This window comes from Ranitomeya variabilis, chromosome 5, assembly GCF_051348905.1.
Source record: "Ranitomeya variabilis isolate aRanVar5 chromosome 5, aRanVar5.hap1, whole genome shotgun sequence".
In the NCBI taxonomy this organism is placed as follows: Eukaryota; Metazoa; Chordata; class Amphibia; order Anura; family Dendrobatidae; genus Ranitomeya; species Ranitomeya variabilis.
Window position 1 is genome coordinate 409,282,545 of NC_135236.1, and position 22,485 is coordinate 409,305,029.

Sequence of the window (22,485 nt, forward strand, 5' to 3'; positions counted from 1 at the left end):
GGCAGACAAAATCACTCCCTCGCTGAGAATACCAGCCGGCTCAGAAACTCCCGGAGAGTCAGGCACAAAACTCCTAGAAAGAGCATCAGCTTTCACGTTCTTCGAACCAGGCAGATATGAGACCACGAAGTTGAAACGGGAGAAAAACAACGACCAACGAGCCTGTCTAGGATTCAGGCGCTTGGCAGATTCAAGGTAAATCAGATTTTTGTGATCAGTCAAGACCACCACACGATGTTTAGCTCCTTCGAGCCAATGTCGCCACTCCTCAAATGCCCACTTCATAGCCAACAACTCCCGATTACCAACATCATAATTCCGCTCGGCAGGCGAAAACTTTCTTGAAAAGAAAGCACATGGTTTCATCACAGAGCCATCAAAGCTTCTCTGCGACAAAACAGCCCCTGCTCCAATCTCAGAAGCATCAACCTCGACCTGGAAGGGGAGAGAGACATCTGGCTGACATAAGACTGGAGCTGAAGAAAACCGGTGCTTCAGCTCCCGAAAGGCCTCCACGGCCACAGGAGACCAATTAGTCACATCAGAACCCTTCTTGGTCAAATCCGTCAAAGGTTTAACCACGCTAGAAAAATTAGCGATGAAACAACGGTAAAAATTAGCAAAACCCAAGAACTTCTGAAGACTCTTAACAGACGTGGGCTGAGTCCAGTCATGAATAGCCTGGACCTTGACTGGGTCCATCTCCACAGTAGAAGGAGAAAAAATAAAACCCAAAAAGGAGACCTTCTGTACTCCAAAGAGGCATTTTGAGCACTTCACAAATAAAGCATTAGCACGCAGGACCTGAAACACCATCCTGACCTGCTTCACATGGGACTCCCAATCATCAGAAAATACCAAAATGTCATCCAGATAAACAATCATAAATTTATCCAGATATTCTCGAAAGATGTCATGCATGAAAGACCGAAACACAGAAGGAGCATTAGAGAGTCCAAAAGGCATCACCAAGTACTCAAAATGGCCTTCAGGCGTATTAAATGCTGTTTTCCATTCATCTCCCTGCTTAATGCGCACAAGGTTATACGCACCACGGAGATCTATCTTGGTGAACCAACTGGCACCCTTAATCCGAGCAAACAAATCAGACAATAGTGGTAAAGGATACTGAAATTTGACTGTGATTTTATTCAGAAGACGATAATCTATACAAGGTCTCAAAGAACCGTCCTTCTTGGCCACAAAAAAAAATCCTGCACCAAGAGGGGAAGAGGATGGGCGAATATGTCCCTTCTCCAAAGACTCCTTTATATAACTCCGCATCGCGGCATGCTCTGGTATAGACAGATTAAAAAGTCGTCCCTTAGGGAATTTACTACCAGGAATTAAATTTATAGCACAGTCACAATCCCTATGAGGGGGCAGGGCACTGGACCTGGGTTCATCAAATACATCCTGGTAGTCAGACAAAAACTCAGGGACCTCAGAAGGAGTGGAAGAAGCAATAGACACCAACGGAACATCGCCATGAATTCCCTGACAACCCCAACTTGACACAGACATAGCTTTCCAATCTAAAACTGGATTATGAGCCTGCAGCCATGGCAGACCCAAAACGACAACATCATGCAAATTATGCAGAACAAGAAAGCGAATCACCTCCTGATGTACTGGAGTCATGCACATGGTCATTTGCATCCAATACTGAGGCTTATTCTCAGCCAATGGCGTAGCATCAATTCCCCTCAGAGGAATAGGAAATTCCAAAGGCTCCAGGGCAAAACCACAGCGCCTGGCAAACGACAAATCCATCAGATTCAGGGCAGCACCCGAATCCACAAAAGCCATAACCGGGTAGGATGACAAAAAACAAATCAAAGTAACAGACAAAATAAACTTAGGCTGCATAGTACCAATGGTGACAGGTTTAGCGATTTTTTTTAAGCGTTTAGAGCATGCTGAGATAACATGAGTAGAATCACCACAGTAAAAGCACAACCCATTTTGACGTCTATGACTTTGTCGCTCAATTCTGGTCAGAGTTCGGTCACATTGCATAGACTCAGGTCTCTGTTCAGAAAATACCGCCAAAGGATGAGCAGATTTGCGCTCCCGCAAACGCCGATCAACCTGAATGGCTAAATCCATAGAATCACTCAGACTTGTAGGGGTGGGAAACCCCACCATAACATTCTTAACGGCCTCAGAAAGACCTTCTCTGAAATTTGCAGCCAAGGCACACTCATTCCATTGAGTAAGCACCGACCATTTCCGAAATTTTTGACAATACACCTCTGCTTCATCCTGACCTTGAGAGATAACCAGCAACGCTTTTTCTGCCTGATTCTCAAGATTAGGCTCCTCATAAAGCAGTCCAAGAGCCAGAAAAAATGCATCTACATTAAGCAATGCAGGATCTCCTGGCGCCAGAGAGAAAGCCCAATCTTGAGGGTCGCCACGCAACAAGGAGATAACAATTTTAACTTGCTGAGCGGAATCACTAGAGGAACGAGGTCTCAGAGATAGAAATAACTTACAATTATTCTTAAAGTTTAGAAACCTAGATCTATCACCAGAAAACAACTCAGGAATGGGTATCTTTGGTTCTGACATAGGGCTATGAATAACAAAATCCTGAATACTTTGCACCCGTGCAGTCAGATGATTCACACTAGAAGTCAGAGTCTGAAAATTCATGTCTGCAGCTGAGCTCAAAACCACCCAGAGTTCAAGGGGATGAAAGAAGCTAAACAGACTGCAGCAAAGGAAAAGCGGGAGGAAAAAAAAATGTACTCAGGTCTTCTTTTTATCCCACTTCTGCGATGCATTAAACACTTTTGAGGCCTGCTCTACTGTTATGATCCTTAGTGGTTGAGGATCACAAATTACTCCAGCTATGTAACATACATAGGACAAGCTCTAGGGAGGTGGCAAACTGGACTGACCGCAAATCTGAACCTATCCAAACACACTAGAAGTAGCCGGTGAACGTGCCTAAAAATCCTAGACGTCTCGAGCCAGCCTAAGGAACTAACTACCCCTAGAGAGAAAGAAAGACCTCTCTTGCCTCCAGAGAAATAATCCCCAAAGAAATAGAAGCCCCCAACATATAATAACGGTGAGGTAAGAGGAAGGCACATACACAGGGGTGAAAACAGATTTAGCAAATGAGGCCCACTAATACTAGATAGCAGAAAATAGTAAAGGGGTCTGTGCGGTCAGTAAAAAACCCTTACAAAATCTCCACACTGAGATTTCAAGAACCCCTGCACCAACTAACGGTGTGGGGGGGAGAAACTCAGTCCCCTAGAGCAACCAGCAAGCGAGGAAATCACATTTTAGCGAGTTGGACTAAAAACATAATAAATGCTGATAATCAAAAAATGATCAAACAAAAACTTAGCTTGTCTTGGAGAGACTGGGAGCAAGGTAGTCACAAGGAATCTGAAGAGCACTGAATACATTGAGAGCAGGCAAGGAACTGAGTATCCAGGTGAACTAAATAGGAAACCAACCAAGGATAACGAACCAGCTGATGCTGCCAACCTGCAGAAAGACAACACTACACAGTACCGCTTGTGACCACTAGAGGGAGCCCAAAAACAGAGTTCACAACACCCCGCCTTCCCCACTCTTTGACAGGTGACACAGGAGCGGCAGTAGTTTGACACATCTGTCCCCATCTTAGGCCGATAGAAGTGTTGAGACAGCTGGGTCTTAGTTTTGCTGATCCCCAAGTGTCCAGCGAGCGGGATCTCATGGGCAATCCGCAACAACTCACTCCAGAATTGCTGCGGGATGACCAGCTGTCTTCCCCTCAACCACTCCTTTTGCGATTTTCTGGGTTCTGTCTCCCGGTACAACCTCCCCCGTTCCCAGGACACCCTCTCCTTATCAGTCATGGAGGTGGGCGTCTCAGCGAGGTACCTCAAATTCTCCAGGCTTGCATCTGTGTGCTGCCTGAAACTCCTGGCGAGGGGAAGCCAGAAGCTACGTCAGGGTCCCTTCCCCACGGAAACCCTCTGGGACCTGCTCTGGGTCCATCTCTGGTTCAATCACAATGATGACTGAGGAGGGTCCGGAAGGCAGACCGTTATCTGCGTTCCAGGCACTCTGACTTCGGGTGAAAGCAGCTACATAGGCTGTCTCCCAGGGGATTTCTACAGACCCATAGAGCCGGCACTGCTATGGGTACTACCTCCCCATCCACCCCCAACATTCTAGGAGCAGTGCTACTTATGGGCCAGTTACCTTCCTCGGTGGCACTGGTCAATTGCATGGCATCACCTTCCTCACAGTTCCCATGCACCCCCCCATTTCCTTGAGCACCGATGCTTGCTTCTGTTAGGGGTTCCTCAGCCATCCCACCCCACGGAGTGACGTGGCTGAGCACTCCTGCACCTGGGGACACATCAACCCTTGCAGAAGAATGGTTATCAGGTTCAGTTGGCACATTTACATCATTTTCAGCAACATTCCTAGGGAAAAATGGTTAACAGATGCATCGTTTTCATCATTAGCATTATCGGTATTACCCTCGGCATTTTCTCCAAAATCATTATCAAGTACATCATTAACTGGTAAAGCATGGTCAGGTAACACATGCAATTTCCCATTGCTATCATCAGCATTCAATCGGGGAGAAGAGTCAGGGACATAGTATGCAACCATTCTCCCCAAATCAGTCCCCAATAAAACATCAGTGGGCAAGATATCGGACAGCCCCACTTCCTTCACCTCACTCCCGGCACCCCAATCTATATAAACCTGGGCCATTGGCAAGGTACAGCTGATGCCCCCAATCCCGGTGACAGTCAGGGTTTTCCCTGGAATGATCTCTTCAGGGGCCACCAGTTTGGGTTGGATGAGGGTCCGTTCAGCCCCGGTGCCCTTGAGGCCTGTAGCGACATGGCCCCCCACGGTGACGTGCTGCATGTTGTCACACACCTTCCCAACCGCCCCACCCACCAAAAGAACTGCTGCATTAGGCCCTGGGGCCTTGGCTGGGGGTTTCTTCTGCTTCTCCGGACAGTTGGTGCTGAAATGACCAGTCTGTTTGCAGGAAAAACAATGCAAAGGTCGGTGGTAGGTCTGGTGCTGTTGGCAACGAGGACAGGACCTCTGGCGAGTTGGCTGGCAGGGGCACTGATGTTGGTTGCAGGCCTACCCCCTCTCCAGCTGGCTGTGACTGGCTTCTGCACTTCTGATCTACGGTTGGCCTCATAGGCATCGGCGATCTGCGCTGCTTTCGTCACGTCTTTGGGCTCTCTGTCCATCACAAACTGTCGCACCTCAGCTGGGCAAAAATGTAAGAACTGGTCTTTGATCATCAGGTCTCACAGCTGCGCAAAGGTGGTCACTGACAGTCCTTGGGTCCACTGGTCAAAGTGGGTCCCGAGTCCATGCGCCACATCGCTGTAACTGTCGTGTGGGCCACGTTGAAGGTTCCGGAACTTTCTACGGTAAACTTCAGGTGTAAGCTGGTACTTGGTTATCAGGGCCTGCTTGATGGCCTCATAGTCATCATCTTGGTCTTGAGGGAGAGCAGCAAACGCCTCCAGAGCTTTGTCTCTTAGCCCTGGGGTCAGGTATCGGGCCTATTCATTCCCAGGCAGCCGGTACTGTCTGCAGGCTTTCTCAATGGCCCGTAGGAAAGTGTCCAAGTCCCCATCCTTTTCCATCACAGGAAAGTGCTCTGGCCGGGGTTTAGGGGTCTGAGCGCTGTTGGGTTCGCCGCTGGACTAGGACGACCTCTGCCGATGGAGTCGGGCTAAGCTGGTGCTTCCAGTCTGCTTGCCGCTCGGCTCTCTCCTCCTCTTGGAATTGCAGGACCAGCTGCAGACATCTCTCTGTGTCATACATGGAGCATTGTTGCAGAGGCAGCTGCAGGCGGAGGTCCGCACTCCCCTGGTTGCAAGTAGGGCCGGCATTCAGTTGTTGGACCTCTGCGATAGCACCATTTTCGCTGGTGCAGGAATCTGCGGCCACGGGGCTCTGGGAGCGGTCTGGAGTGGCTTCCCATTGCAGCAGAGCCGCGATCAGTTGGTCTTTGTTTTTGCCTGCAAAGTCAATCTGCTGTGACATGCACAAAGCAATAAGAGTGTCCTTGGACTGCTTCTTATAAAAGGTTTCTCCCAGCACAACCATGGTTGCCAAATAAAAGATAGGATAGAAAAACAAAGAGAAAGGGAGGGGGTAATTGCAAGTACACACAGTATCGTCTCAGGACTAGTAAACACTGAGCTTGCTCTCCAAACTTATTTGCGCAGTCATCGCAAGAATTTTGCAAGTTTTTAGTGAGAGGAATGATTGCTCAAACCAGATCACTAATGCTCTATTATCCCACCGCTCTGCCACCAATATGTCAGGGTTCAGGGATGACCTTTGGCCAGCACATGACTATCACCTGTGCAGGGGGGGCTTATCTTAGTTATCCCACCACTGCTACAATGTGGTGAAAACACAAACAAGGCTATTGACCTATCAATTTACCGCAGGGGATAATTTTAGTTATCCCACTGCTGCTACAATATATCACGAACTGCAGGGATTTATGTATATCCCACTTTCCAGTTCCGCTTTGGAACTTGCAGCTCTCTGGTGCCCCCTTACCCTCAGGTTAGACTAGGTACTGCACCTAGGGTAGTTAGTCACCAGAAAGGCTGCCTGCTATGTACTGGCTATTGGGCATACTGCAGCTAGGGCTATATAACTACTCCCACACAGGTGGGAACAATAATTATCAATGCACTGTCACTGCAAAGATTCTCAATCGCACAGAACAAGGTATGCTGCCACCAGCTCTGATTAAACGGGTCCGAAGCCAACCCAAATCAGTAACACAATTCACTTCAGAGGACGCACAGTCGTATAGAGCAGAGGAGACAAGCTAGCAATTAAAAATTTTACTCCATTAAAAATTAGGCTGTGTTTCTAAAGTATAAAAAAAATATTAGAAAGGAGATGATTCGTATATACATTACAGATTGCAAGATAAAATAGGATTAATGGAAGAAAAACACACTTACAGGTTATGTCATGGTATCATCTTGGCTGGCCTGTGGCTTAGGAGGATAAATACATCCAGATGCATGGAAACAGCTTGAAGAGCTGTTGTTAGCTGCTTCCCGGGCCTAAACTGAAGACTGGGCTAAGAGTAGAGTGTCTTATACTTCTCAGCTTGTGACATCACCAGTTCTGCCACTAGAAATTTCGGTTCCCCATAATGGCAAAATTTTCGGGGCCCCCTTGAGACTCCGCCCAGGCTCCACCCCAGCCCCGCCTCCACCCCTCGAACTGTCCACAGTCCCACCGCTCTCTCTTGGAAAAACTCCACTTCTCACCTTTCACACATTAACAGTTCCCATCACCAGATCACAAATATAGCCGGCAGCTTTTGATTTGGCCAAAAGATTTTTTTTAAGCCGCCACCATAACACGGTAGACACTTTTGGCCGGGCCCTACTCTACTGTAACCTACTAAATATTCGTTAAAATATGCAATACAATTTAGGTATATTTTCATTCTTTTTTCAATTTTTAAAATGACCGATAACATCACATACAACGAACAAATACCACCGCACCATGACCAGACCACATATTACCACCACAGTGATCGAATATCACATACAAAAAACAAATACCGCTACACCATGATCAGACACCATATTACCACCACAGTGATCGAATAATATCAAATACAGGGAACAAATACCACAACACCATGACCAGACCACATATTACCACCACAAAGTGACCAAATAGCACATACAAGGGACAAATACCGCAACACCATGTCCAGACCACATATTACCACCACATAGTGACTGAATACTACAATACTGATCAGTAATAATAAAAAAAACACAATACTATAACCATCAGTGCCATTATACACAGGAGATCTGTACTTAGTATGCAGTGTCTGTGTACAGGTAATACAGAGATCACCAGTGACATTATACACAGGAGCTCTGTATATAATGTATAGGTAATACAGTGATCACTGGTGACATTATACACAGGAGCTCTGTATATAGTATACAGTGCATAGTGTCAGTGTATAGGTAACTGTTGTGAATTCCATCTGGACTCCCTCTGGTGGCCTTTAGCGATACTGCGGGTCTGGAGCTGGGCTCAGCTGCCTCATTTCCTGCTATGCTGGTTCCTATTTAACTCCACCTGGACCTTTACTTGTTGCCTGCTGTCGTTGTATTCAGTACTGGTTCTGACCTCTCCTGGATCTCCCTGGTGACCTGTCTCTTTCTGAGAAGCTAAGTCTTGCTAGTTCTTTTTGCTCATTGTTTCCTGGAATATGTTTCTCAGTATATTATGTGTTCAGTCCAGCTTGCTTATATGTGATTTTTCGCTCGCTGGTAGCTCTGGGGTGCAGAGTGCGCCCCTCACATCGTGAGTCGGTGTGGGGGTTCTTGTACTTTCTGCGTGGATAGTTTTTGATAGTTTTTGTACCGACCGCACAGATCCCTTGCTTTCTTCTGACTATTTAGTGTTAGCAGGCCTCATTTGCTTAAACCTGTTTTTCATTCCTACGTTTGTATTTTCCCCTTAACTCACCGTTATTATTTGTGGGGGGCTGTCTAAACTTTGGGGTTATTTCTCTGAGGCAAGTGAGGCTTTGCTTTCTCTCTAGGGGTAGCCAGTTTCTTAGGCTGTGAAGAGGCGTCTAGGTTTTTAGGTAACGCTCCACGGCTGCCTTTATTGTGTGTGGATAGGATCAGGATTGCGGTCGGTATAGTTTCCACATTCCCGGAGCTTGTCCTACAATTCAGGTTTACCTATCAGGTCAGTTTTGTGATCCTACCACCGGATCATAACAGGTAACACACTGACTCACCAGTGACGTTTCTAGGTGAAATCCTTCATCTTTGTTTTTCATCTTTCATTCAGCACAGACCACCGTTACTTCATCCAGCCAGGGCTCGTCTCTACAGGAAATAACACAGTTATCTCAAGCTCCGCTTGCAGAACACATTACTTAATTTTTCCCAACTTCTACATTACAACACAAAGAAAAAAAGGCGACAGTGTCACTCCACACAGTAACAGGATCGCCCCCCCATTTAACCCCTTCCCGACCTGTGACGCCACGTAGGCATCATGAAAGTCGATGCCAATCTGACCTGTGACTCCTATGTGGCGTCATGGAGGGATCGCGTCCCTGCAGATCGGGTGAAAGGGTTAAGTCCAATTTCACCCAATCTGCAGGGACAGGGGGAGTGGTACTTTAGCCCAGGGGGGTGGCTTTGCCCCCACGTGGCTATGTTCGCTCTGATTGGCTGTTGAAAGTGCAACAGCCAATCAGAGCAATTTGTAATATTTCATCTATGAAATTTGGTGAAATATTACAATCCAGCCATGGCCGATGCTGCAATATCATCGGCCATGGCTGGAGACCGCGATCTGACCCCCCACCGACTGACAGCGGCGATCTGCCACTGCTGTCAGTCTTTCCTCCCCTCCGTTTTGTGCTCTGCTGCCCTCCGCTGCTTTTCTCCCCCTCCTCTCCCCTCCGGTGCTCCCCCCGCTGTCTGATCCCACCCCCTGTACTGCTGGAGTCCCGGGGACCCTTCCGGTGTCCGTCTGGCATCTTCGATGGGCGCCGCCATCTTCCAAAATGGCGGGGGCATGCGCAGTGCGCCTGCCGAATCTGCCGGCCGGCAGATTCGTTACAGGTACATTTTGATCACTGTGATAGGTTATATCACAGTGATCAAAATAAAATTAATAGTAAATAAAGCCCCCCCTTATCACCCCCATAGGTAGGGAAAATAATGAAATAAATAAAATATATTTATTTGTATTTTTCCACTAGGATTAGGGTTAGGGCTAGGGCTAGAATTAGGGTTAGGGTTGCAATTAGGGTTAGAATTAGGCTATGTGCACACGGTGCGGATTTGGTAGCGGATCCGCAGCGGATTGGCTGCTGCGGATTCGTGGCAGTTTTCCATCACGTTTATAGTACCATGTAAACCTATGGAAAACCAAATCCGCTGTGCCCATGGTGCGGAAAATACCGTGCGGAAACGCTGCATTGTATTTTCCTCAACATGTCAATTCTTTGTGCGGATTCCGCAGCGTTTTACACCTGTACCTCAATAGTAATCCGCAGGTGAAATCCGCACAAAAAACATTGGAAATCCGCAGTAAATCCGCAAGTAAAACGCAGTGCGTTTTACCTGCAGATTTTTCAAAAACTTGTGGGGGGTTTCTACTGTTTAGGTACATCAGGGGCTCTGCAAACGCAACGTGATGCCTGCAGACCATTCCATCAAAGTCTGCATTTCAAAACGTCACTACTTCCTTTCCGAGCCCCGACGTGTCCCTAAACAGTGGTTTACCCCCACATATTGGGCTTCAGCGTACTCAGGACAACCTGAACAACAACTATTGGGGTTCAGTTTCACTTGTTACCCTTGTGAAAATAAAAAATTGCAGGCTAAAAAATCATTTTTGAGGAAAAAAATCATTTTTTATTTTCATGGCTCTGCGTTATAAACTTTTGTGAAGCACTTGGGGGTTCAAAGTGCTCACCACACATCTAGATAAGTTCCTTTGGGGGTCTAGTTTCCAAAATAGGGTCACTTGATGGGGGTTTCTACTGTTTAGGTACATAAGGGGCTCTGCAAATGCAACGTGACGCCCGCAGACCATTCCATCAAAGTCTGCATTTCAAAACGTCACTACTTCCTTTCCGAGCACCAACATGTGCCCAAACAGTGGTTTACCCCCACATATGGAGTATGAGCGTACTCAGGACAAACTGGACAACAACTTTTGGGGTCCAATTTCTCCTGTTACCCTTGTGAAAATAAAAAATTGTGGGCTAAAAAATAATTTTTGAGGAAAGAAAAATTATTTTTTATTTTCCTGGCTCTGCGTTATAAACTTCTGTGAAGCACTTGGGGGTTCAAAGTGCTCATCACACATCTAGATGAGTTCCTTTGGGGGTCTAGTTTCCAAAATAGTGTAACTTGTGGGGGAGTTCAAATGTTTAGGCACACAGGGGCTCTCCAAAGGCAACATGGCGACCGCTAACAATTGGAACTAATTTTTCATTCAAAAAGTCAAATGGCGCTCCTTCCCTTCCGAGCCTTGCCATGTGCCCAAACAGTGGTTTACCCCCATATGTGAGGTATTGGTGTACTCAGGAGAAATTGCCCAACACATTTTAAGATCGACTTTATCCTGTAGCCCATGAGAAAATGAAGAAATTGAGGCTAAAGGAATTTTTTTGTGAAAAAAAAAAGTACTTTTTCATTTTTATGGATCAATTTGTGAAGCACCTGGGGGTTGAAAGTGCTCACTATGCATCTAGATAAGTTCCTTCGGGGGGTCTAGTTTCCAAAATGGGGTCACTTGTGGGGGAGCTCCAATGTTTAGGCATACAGGGGCTCTCCAAACACGACATGGTGTCCGCTAACAATTGGAGCTAATTTTTCATTAAAAAAGTAAAATGGCGCTCCTTCCCTTCCGAGCCATGTCGTGCGCCCAAACAGTAATTCCCTCCCACATATGGGGTATCGGCGTACTCAAGACAAATTGTACAACAACTTTCGGGGTCCAGTTTATCCTTTAACCCTTGGGAAAATAAAGAAATTGTTGCTAAAAGTTCATTTTTGTGACTAAAAAGTTAAATGTTATTTTTTTCCTTCCATGTTGATTCTGCTGCTGTGAAGCACCTGAAGGGTTAATAAACTTCTTGAATGTGGTTTTGAGCACCTTGAGGGGTACAGTTTTTAGAATGGTGTCACTTTTGGGTATTTTCAGCCATATAGACCCCTCAAAGTGGCTTCAAATGTGAGGTGGTCCCTAAAAAATGGTTTTGTAAATTTTGTTGTAAAAATGAGAAATCGCTGGTCAAATTTTAACCCTTATAACTTCCTAGCAAAAAAAAATGTTGTTTCCAAAATTATGCTGATGTAAAGTAGACATGTGGTAAATGTTATTTATTAACTATTTTGTGTCACATAACTCGCTCAATATGTCACGAAAAAAACAATCTCAGAATCGCTAGGATCCGTTGAAGCGTTCTTGAGTTATTACCTCATAAAGGGACACTGGTCAGAATTGCAAAAAATGGCCAGGTCATTAAGGTCAAAATAGGCTGGGTCATGAAGGGGTTAAAACGGTATCCTCAAAAAATAAAATAAATACATCACTGCAGTAATATCCCTTAATTAGCCCCTATGGTAATAATATTCCCCATCCTGGGCCCCGTGTCTCATTCCTGGCTTCAGCCATATGTTCTCCCATCTTGCCTCATGAGTATCCATTCTGCCACATATGATCTCCCCATCCTGCCCCATATGAGCTCCCCATCCGTCTCCATCGTATCCATCCTGCCCCATGATCCAATCCTGCCCCCATGTCTTTCCTTCTGCCCAGTGTCTCCAATCATGCTCCGTATCTCCATTCTTGCCCCACCTGTCTCCAGTCCTGCCCCCAGTGTCCAGCATTCTGCCCCCAGTGTCTCCAGGCCTGCCCTCAGTGTGTCCAGCATTCTGCCTCAGTGTGTCCAGCATTCTGCCCCCAGTGTGTCCAGCATTCTGCCCCCAGTGTGTCCAGCATTCTGCCCCCAGTGTGTCCAGTATTCTGCCCCCAGTGTCTCCAGCATTCTGCCCCCAGTGTCTCCAGCATTCTGCCCCAGTGTTTCCAGTCCTGCCCCCTGTGTGTCCAGCATTCTGCCCCCAGTGTCTCCAGTCCTGCCCCCAGTGCTCCAGCATTCTGCCCCCAGTGCTCCAGCCTTCTGCCACAGTGTCTCCAGCATTCTGCCCCCAGTGTCTTCAGCATTCTGCCCCAGTGTGTCCAGCATTCTACCCCAGGGTGTCAAGCATTCTACCCCAGTGTGTCCAGTATTCTGCCCCCAATGATCCAGCATTCTGCCCCAGTGTGTCCAGCATTCTATTCCCAGTGTGTCCAACATTCTGCCCCCAGCCCCCCGGATCGCGTCTCTCAATAATAAAAAAAAGTTCTTACCTGGCCGTGCTCCTGCGGCGAAGGCGAAGCTCCCTCCACTCAGCTGAAGCGCGCACTTGCTGGCAACTGACACTGACGTCAGACGCCTGCAACGTGCACGCTGCGGCTGACATCAGCTGCCAGCCTCCGATTGGCTAGCGGCTGTTAACTATTGACGTGCGGGTCCTCACCCACACGTCAATAGTGTTGCCGCAGCGCTGCTAAGGGCCCGGTTTAGCCTGCCGGTAGGGGCCCGGTGAGCAGATGAGACTGGGCCCGATGCAGGCCCCCTCTGCCCGCCGGGCCTCATACGCCAGTCAGGGCAGTAATGCCCTGATGGCGGCCCTGGACATCACTAAAGGGCTGGTTAATGATATGCACTGAGGCTAGTTCTTTACGTTATTCCAAGGTTTCAGACAAAAGAATCCCTGAGTGAGAGGGAAGGGACGACTAGTGGCTTTGCAGGATTGGTCACCTGCAATTTAAAACCACACCCTGCTCACACACTAGGTTCAAGTTACACAGTGTCTCTGCTCTAGGCTTTGCCTCTGGATGGAGGAATGCAGAGGGGGGAGAACAAAGGGGGTCGCATCTGCATTGTGAGTGTGGGTGTAGGAAGCCATGTCCTTCTTAAACTAAACTCACAATATAATATGGCATTTTTGGCATTATCGTGACACATTCTCACTAGTGTTGAGCGATACCGTCCGATACTTGAAAGTATCGGTATCGGATAGTATCGGCCGATACCCGAAAAGTATCGGATATCGCCGATACCGATACCCGATTCCAATACAAGTCAATGGGACACCAAGTATCGGAAGGTATGCTGTATGGTTCCCAGGGTCTGAAGGAGAGGAAACTCTCCTTCAGGCCCTGGGATCCATATTAATGTGTAAAATAAATAATAAAAATAAAAAATATTGATATACTCACCTCTCCGACGCAGCCTGGATCTTACCGATGTAACCGGCAGCTTCCGTTCCTAAGAATGAGCGCTTGAAAGACCTTAGATGACGTCGCGGCTTGTGATTGGTCGCGTGGCCAACAACACTCACGGACTGGGCACCATATAATTGGTTAAAAAAAAAGAATTAAAATAAAAAATAGTGATATACTCACCTGCGATGGCCCCGGAGTCTTCCAGCCTCTCAGCGGTGCATCCTCTCTCTTCCGTTCCTATAGATGCTCTGTGTAAAGGACCTGCGATGACGTCGCGGTCTTGTGATTGGTCGCGTGACCGCTCATGTGACCGCTCACGTGACCGCGACGTCACCGAAGGTCCTGCACACACCATTTATAGGAACGGACGCCGCTGAGATCGGCTGTCTGCAGAGGGTGAGTATAACCATTTTTTTTAATTTTTTTTATTATTTTTAACATGATATCTTTTTACTATTGATGCTGCATAAGCAGCATCTATAGTAAAAAGTTAGTCACACTTGTCAAACAGTATGTTTGACAAGTGTGACCAACCTGTCAGTCAGTTTTCCAAGAAATGCTACAGATCGCTTGGAAAGCTTTAGCATTCTGCAAGCTAATTTCACTTGCAAAATGCTAAAAAAAACGGGAAAAGAACGCAAAAAAAAAATGCGGTTTTCTTGCAGAAAATTTCCGGTTTTCTTCAGGAAATTTCTGCAAGAAATCCTGACGTGTGCACATACCCTTAAACTCTGAAACACTCAATTTTTATTACATGTTCACCACGCACACAAGCACTCTTTCACTCTTCTACATACTCACTCACATACTTCCTCACACAGTTTCACACACACACACACACACACACACACACACACACACACACACACACACACACACACACACACACACTCCTACAGGCACACTCTTTCACATACACACACTTTCATAGATATTTATGCACATACATTTTTCCCCAACACACTCTCACACAGTATCATATACACAATCTCACACACACTCTTTCCCTCACACACTTACATTCTCACACTAACACACTCTCTTATACACTCTCACACGCACATATACATACTCACACACATGTGCAAACAAAACATGTGCAAACTTTCTCACATGCTTCTACACACACTTACTATCACACATACACACTCTCTTTCCCTCACACAATTTTACTCACACATATTCTCACACTTATACACTCTCACATGCACATATCTACACTCTCTCAAACACACACAATCTCTCGTATAATTTCGCACACTCCTACACACACACACTTTCTCACATGCACACACTGAGTGTCTCATGCACACTCACTCTCATACACCCACACAATCTCCCTCATACACTTTTTCACTTACACGCTCTCAAACACAGTCACACACAAACACTCTTTTACACTCACATACACAATTTCTCATATTCTCCTACACATACTCTCACACACTTTCCTACACTCACATCCACTCACAGTCGCTCACCCACTCTCACATTCTTACACATACACACTCTTTCAAACACACTCACTCATATAGACACAAACATCCTCTTTCACACACTCTCATATGCACACACAATTTCTCTCACATTTTCTCTTACACATTCTCCTACATATAAACAGTCACACTCTCCTACATACACACACACTCTCACAGTTTCTCACACATACCCTCCCAAACACACACTCACAATCTCTCATACACTCTCTCACACACTGTCAGGACTCTGAACATTTTGTTTACCTTTTGTGCATTACTGCCCTTTTCCAACATGGCGTCTTTGGTCTCATGTGCACTGTGTCTTCCTGCTATAAAACTCCACCCCAGCCTTCAGTCTGTGCTAGAGTATTCTGCCTTGCATCCAGCTCCTGACGACTCCCTGGCTTTGCACCTGCACCTGCTCCTGTGAACCTGTGTGGAGATCCTGCTACTCAGCTCTGACTTTCTGCTGCATACATCGGTTTCCAGTAATCCTCCATCTGGCTGCTTGTGTTTGTTTCCATCTGCATTTGCTGGACATGTAAGCTGTTGCTGCTCTGCTTAAACCTGAGACTTTTACCCAGGCCTCCCTGGTTGTGCTAAGATATTATTTGAACTGCCTTATAAGCATATCTATCTGTGTTTGGACTACCATGGACTTATTCGTGTCAAGTATCCTCAAGAATAATTGTGCTTCATAGACTTTCTGCGTGATTGCAATTTCCTCTGAAGTTTCCTTATAGACTGTTAAGCTGCGTATAATATTTACACCAAGTGTTGTGGACTTGAGTTTCTCTCTGCGCCTGTTTGAATCAACGTGTGATAATATAGACTTTACCACTTATAAAACTGTGTCCTGTAGTTGTCTTGTTCCATGCAAAGAGTCTCCTGAGTTATCCCCTATAATTATTACACACACTCACATGCACAATTCCTCTCACACAGTGCTCTCACACTCACATCCACTATCTCAAGTTCTCTTACTCAGTCCCTCACACTCACACAATCACGTATAGACTCACACATTCTTTTACTGTCACACTCAATTATACACTCACACACATACTCCTACACACAAACTTTTTCTTACACACAAGTGGAGCGCCCCTTTAAGTAGGGCAATGGGGTACTCAGCACCGGGTCCTGCGGTTCGGGGGGATGTCACAGTGGCTGACCCGGTCCGTGGCCCTCAGGGGTGTCCAGTCAAAGAGTTTATATATGGGCAAGGTGTAATATAGAACAAGGAGACAGGTTTGCAGTCTTTTACCTTGTTTACTGAAGACTTCAGATGGTATTCTCAGCCCGGAGCGCCAGATGACAGGGCAGGCAGAGTCCGGTCGGTCTTAAGGCAATTCCAGAGTCCCCTTATCCAGGTGGAAATCAGTAGCCTTCCTACTAATGCCTGTGTTGTAGTACCTCCCTGCTGAGCCTCACAACTCTTGTAGATGTTCTAGATGTTATTTCTTCCTCTATGTCCCCCAGATGGTATGGATAGGACAACCCGTATGACTGGGTAGGCCTGGAGCTTATTTATAGGAACCCTAGAGATGCCCGTCTCCCACAATTTGCCTCCGTGTCTTCTTAAGTAATAAGTTCGGGCAGCCAACTTGGAATTGACTGTCCTGCCGGTCTCTGGAGCAAGGCTTGGAGACAGTTACTCCCTCGGTGTTTCTGGCTACCGGCTTCTGCGTTTCAGAAAGGAGCAGCTTGTTCCTGGCTGATCTCCCTCTCGTATTCCTCTCCTGTGCTCTGTTTTTCTGCACACTCTCTGCAGTATATTCACCTTTTAGTGTCTCTTCCCAGGAGTTGCAGCACGTCATGCCAGCAGAGCTCCACTTCTTCTGTCTGCCTGACAGGAACTGAACTCTTTTTCTCCAAATCAGGATGTAAATAGGGGAGTTCACCCTAAACAGGCTTAGAGCTCCCCCTTCTGGTCTGGAGTGTGAACATGTTGCATATGTGTAATGCCTGAATGTGGTTGTCTTTCATTGCCTTCAGACATGACATCACTTCTCCCCTGAAAGGATAATGACCCTGTAAGCTCCTTGTTTTTGGTGCGATGGGGTAGAGTCAGTGCCCACATGCAATTTCTGACACCAATCTTCCATTTGCCCTGCAGAGCCATTGTCCTCCGCCTGGTTGGATGGAACCAAGGGTTCTGTTGCCTGTATCACATTATTATCAACAGCAAACAATTTGGCAAGTGTGGCATATTTGGTTAGGTGGACCTCTTCCTCTCCACAGTTAAGGACACGTACTGGCACCCTCCCCTTGCGGACTTCAACCACCCCTCTGGCTGTCAGGAGGGTGGGCCTACTATCTGAACACACAGGTTCTACCAGGGCCTGGTAGTCTTTACCTCTGAGGCCTATTGCTGCCCGACACCATATTAACATTTCACTCCTGGGGAGTATTGCAATGGGGATTGAATCACTCACTGTGACACGGCCAATTTCTCCACCAGTCAGTTCTACCTGCTGTCTCTGCATCAGAGCTCTGATTTCTTTCTGCAGGGCATGTTGTTCACTGTGACCAGCTGTTTCTGCCACCTGCTGTAACAAGACAGTAACCTCTGCAAGACAATTTTCTATGACATTAGTACCAATGGTCATCATGGGGTTACATTCACGTCGGTCAATATCAACAATTACAATTCCTTGGGCCTTCAATTCTACCCGCCCCACTTTAATGGTGACCTCTTTGTACCCCACTTGTGGCAATGGCTGACCGCCACTGGCTATTATGGTGAAATCATCACCAGGGCCACAAGTAATGTCGGTGTCCTCCCAATAACGTTTATAAAGGATGTAAGGCATAATCGTCACCTGAGAACCGGTGTCCAACAGAGCGTTCATGGGAATACCATCGATCACAATGGGGAGAACAGGTCGTCCTCCAATGTACTTGGCTCTCCAGTTTTGTGGGTCTGGTCGTCCTACTCCTGGGGGTCGGCCCTCTGCCCCAGGGGTTGCTCGTTTTAAATGACAGTACCTTGCAATGTGGCCCACCTGGTTGCAGCGGCGGCAGATGGGTCATCCGTCCTGATGAAAGCGATCGTCGTCTCTGCCTCTGGTTGGCGGGATCCTCCTCTGTCGTCGCCAGGGAACACCCTCCGGTCTGGAAGCCAGCTTGATCTTCTCCTTGGGGGTCTCCTGTAGGGCCTGCACAGTCCGAGCTAAGGCAGCAACGCTCTTGGTCAGCTCCTGCATCTGGAGGCGTAGTCCTGCAGGGGAATCGTCTTCCAGGATCTGAGCATCGGCCTCGGCAGAAACTTGAGCATCTGGTGCCACCTTCTGGTGGTACGTGAGGGCTTGACGCCTGGGAGGTACTGCACAGCTGGGCTGTCGCTCCTGTAGCACTTGGATGGCCTTGTCTTTAAATTGCGCAAAGGTCAGGTCAGGATTTTGCATGGCCAGGAGGTGCAGTTGGGCCCTTTGATGACTGCACAGGAGCCCCTCGATGAACCGCTCTTTTAAGAGTTTATCCACATCTTGCATGCTGTTTGGATCATCCTGCATGATTGCCTGCAGTGCCTCCTGGAGATTAAGGGCATAGTCCCGTAAGCTATCCTGCGGCCTCTGCTTGCACCCATAGAAAGTCAATTTAATTTCTGTAGCGGTGCGGGTGTCAAAGGTGGTTTTAAGCTTTGCAAAGACCTGATGTGCAGTTCTCTTGTCCGCAGCGGGCCAGGACTTCACTTCTCTCAGAGCCGCTCCAAACAGTTGGCCCATTACCATGTGAACTTTCTAAGGCTCTGTCAAGGGATAAAACTCTAGCAGGCTGCAGATCCCTTCCTTAAAGTCAGTTAATGTATGCGATTCTCCAGAGTATCGTGGGAGCCAGGCTGCTCCAGGTATGTATGGTATGGAGAAGGGCATTATGGCCGCGGTAGCCGTGGCGGTGTCCGGCTGGCTGATGGGGGCGGCAAGCTCTGCGGGACCCGGCGGCGGTATGAGGCCTGCGGATGCGCCTATAGCGGGGTGTTTCTAAGTCTGCGGCTGCGACCGCCGCTACTTCCCCTCCCGGATCGGACATGGCCGCTCCTTCCCTTTGCTAACCTGGTGGAAGTCGGGGTTCCTCTCCGGACTCGGCGCTTTGCAGCGTCTCTTCTGGCGGCTCTGCTGCACTGCATCTCCACTTCCAGCTTTCCAGGCAGCAGCACGGCACCCGTCTTCTTGCTTCGCGCTCTTTTCAGCTGGCTCCGCCCACGAAGCTATGACGCAGGCAGAGTCCAGTCGGTCTGAAGGCAATTCCAGAGTCCCCTTATCCAGGTGGAAATCAGTAGCCTTCCTACTAATGCCTGTGTTTTGTAGTACCTCCCTGCTGAGCTTCCCGGTGACATCCTCACAACTCTTGTAGATGTTCTAGATGTTATTTCTTCCTCTCTGTCCCCCAGATGGTATGGATAGGACAACCCGTATGACTGGGTAGGCCTGGAGCTTATTTATAGGAACCCTAGAGACGCCCCTCTCCCACAATTTGCCTCCGTGTCTTCTTAGGTAATAAGGTCGGGCAGCCAACTTGGAATTGACTGTCCTGCCGGTCTCTGGAGCAAGGCTTGGAGACAGTTACTCCCTCGGTGTTTCTGGCTACCGGCTTCTGCGTTTCAGAAAGGAGCAGCTTGTTCCTGGCTGATCTCCCTCTCGTATTCCTCTCCTGTGCTCTGTTTTTCTGCACACTCTCTGCAGTATATTCACCTTTTAGTGTCTCTTCCCAGGAGTTGCAGCACGTCATGCCAGCAGAGCTCCACTTCTTCTGTCTGCCTGACAGGAACTGAACTCTTTTTCTCCAAATCAGATGTAAATAGGGGAGTTCACCCTAAACAGGCTTAGAGCTCCCCCTTCTGGTCTGGAGTGTGAACATGTTGCATGTGTGTAATACCTGAATGTGGTTGTCTTTCATTGCCTTCAGACATGACATCACTTCTCCCCTGAAAGGATAATGACATCACTGCGACAGGACACTGGGGCGCCGCACAAGCACTCTCCTTCACACACCCTCACATTCACATACTCTCTCACACAGTGTCACACACACATTCTCCCTCACACTCACTTATATTCTCACTCTTACACACTCACACACAAACACTCTCACACACACTTTTACAAACTTTCATATACATACACTCAAACACCCACACGCATTCTCACGCTCTATCATACATACAAACACATTGTCTCACACCACACAAACTGGCTCTCACACACACTTTTACACACACAGTGTCATATACACAGTGTCATACAAACACTCTCACATCCGCTCACACATTTATGACAGTGTCACTCACACTTTCCTACCCACATGTACAGTCTCACACACTCCCTCTTAGACACATTTGCATACACACTTAGTCTTATACACAAACACACATTCTCACTCTCACACTCTTATACACACTCAGTATCATACACTCAGTGTTAGGCCGGGGTCACACTAGACCGTAATACAGACGAGTGCAATGCGATAAAAAATCGCATTGCGCTCGTCCCAATGTTAATCTATGGTGCAGCTCCCATCATCCGATATTTTCTCTGCCGTATTCAGGATCCGAGTGAAATCGCAGCATGCTGCGATTGTCAGCGTATCTCGGCCGAGACTCGCCAATGCAAGTCTATGGGTGCGAGAAAAAATCGGATTACACACGGACCATGCGTGTGCATTGCGAGAAATACGCACCGGTGTTAGAGAAAAGCCGGTAATTCAATTACCGGCTTTTCACTTCTCCTTCACAAACCCGACAGTATATGAGACATGGTTTACATACAGTAATGATGCGGTGATGCGCCCTCTGCTGGATGTCCTCATATGAACTCGAGCGTGGGAACTTTTCCAAGGCTCCAGTTCATGAGGACATCCAGCAGAGGGCGCATCACCGCAACTCAAGGTAAGTACAGATCATCCTGCTTTCCTTTCAGTACCCGGGGGTTTACAGGCACGAGCGAGTGCTTTAGCACAGCTCCTGGCTGTAAAATGATTTAACCCCTTCAGATGGATTTACTTCGTGGGACGTGACAGATCATCTGAAGGTATGTATATTGTTGGTTTATTATTTTTCAGAACGATGGTCTTCAGGTGGATTGAGAGAGCAATAAAATATTAAAACAACCTGTGTCTTTATTTCATTAAAGTACTTTTTAATAATGTGTGTTTTTTTATCCCTTTCATACAATTGGATTAATAATGGATAGGTGTCATAATTGACGCCTCTCCATTATTAATCTGGCTTAATGTCACCTTACAATAGCAAGGTGACATTAACCCTTCATTACCCCATATCCCACCGCTACACGGGAGTGGGGAGAGTGGCCAAGTGCCAGAATAGGCGCATCTTCCAGATGTGCCTTTTCTGGGGTGGCTGGGGGCAGATGTTTGTAGCCAGGGGGGGGGGGCAATAACCATGGACCCTCTCCTGGCTATTAATATCTGCCGTCAGTCACTGGCTTTACCACTCTGGCGGAGAAAATTGCGCGGGAGCCCACGCCAATTTTTTCCGCCATTTAACCCTTTATTTTAGCAGCTACAGCGCCCAAATTTTGCACATACACACTACTAACAGTAGTGTGGAATATGCAAAAAAAAAGGGGATATGAGATGGTTTACTGTATGTAAACCATGTCTCATATCCTGTCGGGTTTGGGAAGGAGAAATGAAAAGCCGGCAATTGAATTACCAGCTTTTCACATTTATCGCGCTGAATTAAATATAAATACAGAAAATATATATGCGTCTTAATGATATATATATATATATATATATATATATATATATATATATATATATATATATACTGTATATATGTTTTAACGAACATTTGAGCACATAAATCCATTAGATGTCGGTTTTGCAAGCCTGCGAGAAAATCTCGGCATACGGATGCCATACGTATGTCACACGGATGTCAAATGGATCTTTGATGCGAGAAAATCGCATCCTCGCACTGCACATGGATCACTGTTTTGGAAACATTTGTGCGATTCTCGTCCGTGAAAAACGGACCTTTTTTATACGTTGTGTGTGTCCCCGGCCTTATACACACACTCTCAGACTCAAACACGTTCTTTCACACAAGCACATACAATTTCTCACGCATTCTACACACACACACACTGTCTCACACTCA